The 6312-nt window shown below is 42.9% G+C and overlaps 1 long non-coding RNA gene across 1 annotated transcript; it reads left to right on the top strand.

Moving 5' to 3' along the window:
* Positions 1 to 1638: 1638 nt before the first annotated feature.
* Positions 1639 to 3089, top strand: LOC120711836. Its single transcript, XR_005690502.1, has 2 exons — positions 1639 to 2547; positions 2852 to 3089. It is a non-coding gene; the product is annotated as an uncharacterized LOC120711836 (long non-coding RNA).
* Positions 3090 to 6312: the final 3223 nt, after the last annotated feature.

The following is a 6312-nucleotide window of genomic DNA, read 5'->3' as shown; positions in this document are numbered from 1 at the left end:
AGCCTCGGCCACGTCAAGTCGTCAACAGGCCGACGCGCAAGGCCGCCAGCTCACCCATACGTTCCCGCGCCCGACGCACAAGGCCGCCAGCTCACCCATACGTTCCCGCGCCCGCACTCACGGGAATTAAAAAAGCCACGACAAGTCGTCAACAGGCCGACGCGCAAGGCCGCCAGCTCACCCATACGTTCCCGCGCCCGCACTCACGGGAATTGAAAAAAAAGCTGACGCGCAAAGCCGCCAGCTCACCCATACGTTCCCGCGCCCGCACTCACGGGAATTGAAAAAAAAGCAATGCGCGCTAGCGAGATTCGAACCCAGGTCTCACGGAGGAGGGTCGTGGCGCCTCACCACTCCACTACAGCTTAGTATGTGTTTGTGGTTCCTTATTATTTTATTTAACAAAAGGTCTCATGTTTAATTCGGAAAAATAAAAAGGATGCACCGAGGGTGATGGCCCGAAGCCAGCGGGTCCGCGTGCGATGAGGACGTGGCGCGTCGAGCTTGGTGTATACTTCATATTTTCCTTTTTAATCTATAATAAAATTTTGAAATTGGTCGTTCTTGATCATAGTTACTTCAAATTTGATGAGAATTTTTCTAAAGGTTTCTAAAATTAAGATCTTTCATTTAATAGTGTTTTTTTGAATTGGGTACATAAGATAATTAGTTTGCAAGTTACTTCACCATGATGTATTAAGTAGTTATTCTTAAGTAATACAAAAACAACATTTTTGCACAACAAGTGGCAATGAAAAACCCACATATGTTGATATGAGGGTAAATGTTAGGTTGTATCCAATTTGTAAGTGTATATGAGCAATATAAGACTAGAGTTGTATGAAATTTCAAAGTTTGAGTTGAGTTGTATGAAACAATGTGAGAGAACAATTTAGTTTATGAACAATGTATACTCCAATTTGCATAAAATCTTATGGAACTTTTATGTCAAGCTTGTACATTCATAAAATGATTCTATTCCAATGTACATAATTTTTGGACAAGTTTTAGGTATTATTATCATTATTTTATAATAAGACGGCTAGTAGAAATTTGAATTTTCCCTATAAGTCTATTGAAATTTTCATCAATCTCCAAGAAGTGGGCTAGAATAGAACATAGGCGCCTAAATATAGTTTTTTTTGCAATTTTTCAAATCTTATCGGTGGTGCATATATGTCAACGCAGAATTACTTTTGATAAACACGCATAAATTCATTTAAATGATAGAAAATAGCAAATCTATTTGGAAATTCTTGAAACTTCTAGATGACAACTTATATGTTGTATGTTACATGTTAAAATGTATTTAGGCGTTTAAGATAAATATTTGTTTAAGTTGTTTCACAAATGATGCATTAATTAGTTGAAAAATGCAAAAACAACAATAACCGGGCCAAAAACCTTGCATCTAGGCTGTTTTCTCGAAGGGAGTACACGGCCCAACCGGCCCAATCATCCCTGCCCGTTGATTTGCAATTGGATGGTCGATGTTGCGCCCATTCTGTATAAATACTCGATCCTTCCAGCACCTGCAAAACCCTAGCCACATATCCCTCCTCTTCCTCTTGCGCAGCTACGGCTGCCCTCCCTCTGCGCTGCGGCGCTGCCTCTCCACTCCCCACCACCGTCCCAGTCCCCCGCGACCATCCGGCCGCCAGCAGAAGTAACTGCAGCTCCATGGCCACGCCTATAGGGCGGTGCCTACACCAGCGGCAGTCGGAGCCCGGCCGTCATCCGCCTCCCGCCGGCCGTTTTTTTCTTTTTCTCTATTTTCTGAGTGTTTTTCAGTGATTTTTCGTTCGTCGCTTTTGATTGCGATTTGGGGCAGATTTCTGGGGGCAAATCGGTGCTAGGACATTTGTGATGGAGTCTAGGATGATCCATTAGCAAATTCCTCATTTGAACACACGGATTTGATGATTCCCCAAAATTTCCCCCTTTTCTAGGGTTCCACAAATTTCTAAAATTGGTGACGAGTTCTCAATCTTTTGTGGTTCCTCTGCTCGGATCTGTTTGCTTATGATGTGGTGAGGTAGCGGTTTGATTCTCTTGTTGATTCGAGTTGTTCTGTTGGTATTCCTGGAATTCTTGTAGAGCTGGCCGCTGCTGTTCGTGCAGTGAGTCTTGCATCGGGTCTCTGGCGTTGTAGAGCTTTTGCTGCTGGTCTCTTCTAGCATTTAGAAGCCCTTTCGTCCGTATTATTGCAGCAGCAGCCGCCTCCTAGCTTCAGCTTGCAAGCTTTCTGTTCACTTCAAGCAGCAGCTGTGCTCTTTCTTTGTTTTCGGTTCGTCAGACAGAAGCAGCTCGTAGCTACTGTTCAGAGTACATGCCATCTTATTTTCCTTTATCTCTTTCCATCTCTCACTCGAGCTCCTTCCTGAATTACACTGCGGGGAATTGGGTCATACAACTGGGGTTATGGATCTGTATGCTGCCTATTTGATTATGCAGAAGACTAGCAGACAAAGACTCCGTGTTTGTGCAGGGAAGCAGTAGAGGCAGCAGGCCAACATTTTCATACTTGTTCAGCTCAGTGACAATCAGGTACAAATTTGATTGTCCTCCTATACTGATGTATGTTTTTCCGGTTGCCTGGTTAGTGTTTCTGGAGTAGAAATGTTTCCTAATAGTTCGATTCTATCTCGTTGATTTGGGACTATGTGCTTAAAATTTGGAATGATTAGTTAACTATATATCCTGAATGCATGAGCTTTTTGGTGGTTATTGCAGAGGTACTATATTTTTTGTAACACCGAAACTATGTTCTTGCAATATGGATACACTGCTAATTACTAGATTCAAGCTCGTGCCATAAACACTAATATTACATTTGGCCACTTAATTTCAGAAAAAACTGGGAGAATTAGAACTGAACAAAGAGGGGTTGCTTTAGGCCTGGCAGTGAAGAAGTTGTACGCTAAGATGATCTATTTTCTATGGTTTTAATGTAATGCTGGAGGGAAACTTGACATGATCTTAATGTATTTGATGTGATGCCTTTATGTTCACTTCAGTTGTGTGTACAAAATTATGAAGATGTATGGAATTGCTATTTTGGAATTGGGCTTCATGTTCTTGAATTGTAATTTTGAAATGGGCTGGAATAATTGTGGGCCTGCTTTTTTACGGGCTTTGTACATCTGGTAAGCTAGAACTATGGTGATGTCATCATCCACGTAGGTGCCACGTTGTCATCCACATAGGTGCCATGTCGTCATCCATGTAGGTGCCACATAATTGTCCATGTCAGCAGCAATCTGCAACGGTTATTTTCGTCACTAAAATTGGGCTTTGGACTGGGCTAAGTGGGCTTTCGGTTATTCTGGGACGGTCAGAAACCATCATGGATCGCTTCAATCCGCGATGATTTTGAAGATCCGTCGATTGATTTAATCAATGACGCTCAATCAACAACGAAATTTGAAACTGTCGCAGACACTGAATTGCGACGGATTTTCAACGATCTGCGACAGAATGATTCTGTCGCAGAATAAATAGTTTGTTGTAGTGTTCTCATAGCTATTATTACTTTGTTACTGTCTAATAAAATTCGGTAACTAATTAGATGTACCTGTAGGCACATCATATTGGTGGTATCTCAACCATAATCCCCAATTCCCCAACTAATCCAGTTGCTGCTAGCCGTGCTACTACAGCACCAAACATAAACAATCCACCAAAATCCAAAGTTAAAAAGGGAACCAAAAAGGAAAACATGATAGCTAACAAAGGGATGGATGTTCAGGCAAAGAGAAAGTAAAAAGAGTAGGACTTTGCAAGTCAACCGAGTCATGCGCTCCAAAATGCACAGAGAAATAAGCAAAGGGATTTTCAATCCGAAAAAGCTTGTGTGTTAATCTATTGGAACCTAATTTATTTTTTCTGTGATGGTAATAACATAAAAACCTTAGTTCTAGACCAAAAGTGTGTCTGCCACATGAGATATATGAAATGCTAAAAAAATTGCTTGACCTAAACATTTAAAAGGCTATCTGAGTAGTATTTAAATGCCTACTAAAATATGTGAAAATGCTTCTGATAATGATAGTAGATAAGTTTGTGAATCGCAGACATCCAATATGTAGTAAATGCTTATAAGTTGTACCAAAATGCTAGTTGATTTAGCATAAGTTGCCTACCTGTAGATTGTATTTTCCCCTAAAAATTCAAAGAGAAAATACAAAACAACTGCAGTTGCAATCGCTGGCTACTGCTTAGAAGAAAATCACTTCAGTTTTCCATAGTCGACAATAAAACAGAGGGGAAAACAAGAAACCCCCAAAATTTAGTGCGCGGTCTGTGAACTCATGGATGATATGTAGATTGCTTAATAATAACATGAAAATGCTAGAGAGCCAAGCTATGTGGTTCTGCATAAGAAATATATCCAAGTGATTAAGAAAAGGTTGCTGTCAAATCTATGCTAGACCCGCCAAAAAAAAATCTATGCTAGAAGCCCACCTCCAACCCAACAAAAATCATTATGAAGCTAAAACATTTCACTGGTAAAAAAGCTAAGAAGAAAAAAAAGCATTCAGTTATCTAGCTCTAGCTCTGAATATCATTCAGTTAAGTTATTATTTCTTCCGACGAAAAAAGGCATGTCTAAAAATCAACATGCTTCCTCTTAAGCTCTTAATCTTAGTTGTCTATTCTTTACCTGACCCTAAAAACTGGAACCTATTTTCAAGCTTGGTCGCATTGTACTTGTGCTTCTCGACGGTAACAATTGGCTAGTGATTTCAGATAAAGTAACCTCTGTCCTAGACTTAAACAAATTAAAAAGGATTCGAAAAGCTTCCATGTTGAGGGTATGTTCGAATATAACTAATCCTAGAGATTCTTGATCAACTGACCCAGGACTAAACACAATTAATAGATGCCTAGACAAGTAGTAAAAAAATCTAGCAACTAGATATGTTGTTCCTTATACTGAATTGAAAAAAAAGAGAGTAATGAGTATGCTTGACTAAACTTTCTGCAATTTCTCAATAGGAGGCAGCCTTTGCGCTAGCAGCAAAAACACTACTCCACAGGAGTCCAGGGGCCTTGAATTCATGACAAACAAAAGGCTAAAAAAAATGCACAAGCGCTCAGGGATTGGGGATAAAAATGTGTGAGAAGGTAGTAAAAATTGAAGATCCCGTTGAGGAATCTGTCACTTGGTTTGATTTCCCTTATTAATCCCTACCATTTCTCGCCTTCGCATGCATCTGCTTCTCCACCACCACCTGAATCTCACCGCATCTCCATCGAAAAATCCCTAGAAAAAATCCCTGAAAATTTAGTTCGCTTCGCAACGGAAAACAGAAGAGTATCGAAGGAATCTATAGAGGAGGGAGGGGGGCGCCGATGTGAGGGAGAGTGGTGGAGGGAGGAGGAGGGTGGGGGGTTCACCAGCGTGACGGAGGGCAATGGAGGCAGGAGGACAACGAGCGCCTCCTGCGCGGGTGAGAGTGCAAGGGGCTCCCCAGACAAGGAGGCCTCGCCGTGGCGGATGGGGGGCGACGGGGCCGAGGACAGATGCAACAATGATGACCGCCTCCGGCGCGGGCAAGAGCGCGAAGGGCTCCCTAGATGAGGAGGCCTCGGCGTGATGGATGGGGGTGGCAGGACCGAGGACAGCGGCAACGACGGTGACTGCCTCCGACGCAAGCGAGATCGCGAGAGGCTCCCCGGCCGAGGAGGCCTCGGTGTGGCGGAGGGGAGGGGAGCGGCGAGGACGGCGGCGACGACGCGTCCGCCCACTACGGCTGGGCTGAGGGGCTCGACGCGGATCTGGAGAGTGGGGAGAGAAGCTAACCTAGTAGAGAGACAATGGGAGGAGGTGAAATGACGAAGGCAGAACTCGGGAGTGGAAATCTTATTTGTGCCGTGGCGTTCGATGGCGGATGGAGCGGCGGTACACAAATGCAAGGTTACGGCCGGCTGGTATGGAGTCTTTAACAAAAAATAAATGCTACATTAATTACTAGCATTATGTTGCAAAGTGTTGCGGAGGCGATCATAACGCTTCTCTGTGTGCTAGTGGCAGCACTGAATTTTAGGCCAGTCTCAGTGGGAGTTTCATGGATACAAATACCTAGACTGGGAAATAGGTAACCGTGACAGATGAGTTTCATGGTGATGAAACTCTCCTCACATCCCATGAAACTCCATCATTCTCTCTCCTTGCCATGTCAGCAAAATTGATGATATTTAATGTTATGAAACTCTCCATGAAACCCCCACTGAGACTGGCCTTAGCACCAGAGCAAGAATCGACTTCAGACATAGTTTAATCATTAAAAAAATGAGGTTACTTATGGG

The sequence above is a fragment of the Panicum virgatum genome, chromosome 6K (assembly GCF_016808335.1).
Source record: "Panicum virgatum strain AP13 chromosome 6K, P.virgatum_v5, whole genome shotgun sequence".
Taxonomy (NCBI): domain Eukaryota; kingdom Viridiplantae; phylum Streptophyta; class Magnoliopsida; order Poales; family Poaceae; genus Panicum; species Panicum virgatum.
Note: the sequence above shows the minus strand (reverse complement) of the source record. Positions and strands in the feature narration are given on the sequence as shown.